The following is a 1,614-nucleotide window of genomic DNA, read 5'->3' as shown; positions in this document are numbered from 1 at the left end:
TAATGACACTATGTAATTAACAATGTTTGTCTTGATTAGATTACCTACGGAGTATGTACTAACGACTTGAGTCAACCCTGTGTATATAACTGCACATGTTATATAAACAGTGTTTTGTCTTGATTAGAATTACCACGGAGATGTACAACGTTTGAGTCACCCTGTGTATACAATGCACATGTCAAATAAACAATGTTTTGTCTTGATTAGAATTACCACGGAGATGTACAACGCTTGAGTCACCCTGTGTATATAATGCACATGTTATATAAACAGTATTTTGTCTTGATTAGAGCAAACGTCAAGCAATATTCTTTATCTTTTACATTAAACAATATTATATCTTGTTTACATAGGCATATTTCACTAAGAAGTATAATTGAGTATTTTTAACTTGGAATCCTAAAGTTATGTAGAATTCCTAACTGGATTGCTCATTATTCTACATCATATCCTTTGTTTTAATAAACTGTAGCCTGAACGCTGCTTAAAATTTCTTACCTTGTTTACATTCAGATCGGACACTGTTCTCTAAGGTGTCCATCTGTAGCTGGATACGCTTGTATTCACGCTCTGCTTGAGAACTTTTGTGACGTAAAATAGCTAAAATAATTAGAGTCAGTAACATCAAGAGGGCGCCACCCGCAGCTATGCCTCCAATTGCTTCCGGTGGAAATTCATATGATTTGGTGACTTCGTAGCGTAGATAGCCTACTTCGTATCTGAGGATGTCACCTACACGAACCTTTATTAAATAAAAGGTTATTAGTTTAATTTTAGATCTAACAAGACGCTTTTATGCCAATACACATAACGTTAATGCAGGCTGTGTCAGACTTAATAGGATTTTTCTCTGATTAGTCAATAGGAGAAACATGAATGACTGAATGTAGTTTCTTGCACAATACTGCTCGAATTATAGTAACATGTGTGTGTGTGATACTACATCAAAATAAGACCGATACTAATTTATTTATTTATTTTCCTGAACAATCACACCTTTCCGATCAGAAGAGTGTACATAAAAACATTCGAAATAAACATTGTCGAATTATCCTGATTTATTTTTCTGTCAATCTGGGATCAAAACAACAGCAGATATTTCTATTTTGTAAATAAATTAATATTTACTTCTGATCAAAGCATGCCAGTAATGAGTATAGCTAATTCAATGTACTGTTCGTATAAAGATTAGAATGCATTGTTACCTCGGCTGTTATCAATATTTTTGGCCGTAATCCCAATAATATCTTATGAGGTTTGTACAGTTTAAGAGATTTAGGTTAGTTCTAAATCCATATACTAAACCAATATTGCAATGTTATTATTCCAGAAAGATTTGAAAATACACAAACTACATTCACTCCAGAATACAGAATAGTAAGCTGGAAATTATTTACTGATACAAAACGTAGTTCTCTCAAATCGTACAACACATTCGATTAAATAAGAGCTTCAAACACTCGGTTCTCCCAAGTCATACATTATATTACGATAAATAAGAGCTTCAAACACTCGGTTCTCTCAAGTCATACATTATATTACGGTAAGTAAGAGCTTCAAATACTCGGTTCTCTCAAGTCATACATTATATACGGTAAGTAAGAGCTTCAA

At 33.2% G+C, this 1,614-nt stretch overlaps 1 pseudogene; it reads right to left on the bottom strand.

Annotated features, from left to right (window-relative positions):
* The window catches only part of LOC106457671, a 65,688-nt pseudogene that overhangs the window by 30,023 nt on the left and 34,051 nt on the right, over positions 1-1,614 (bottom strand).

Source organism: Limulus polyphemus, unplaced genomic scaffold (assembly GCF_000517525.1).
Source record: "Limulus polyphemus unplaced genomic scaffold, Limulus_polyphemus-2.1.2 Scaffold360, whole genome shotgun sequence".
NCBI lineage: Eukaryota > Metazoa > Arthropoda > Merostomata > Xiphosura > Limulidae > Limulus > Limulus polyphemus.
This window is presented reverse-complemented; position numbering and strand designations above follow the sequence as displayed.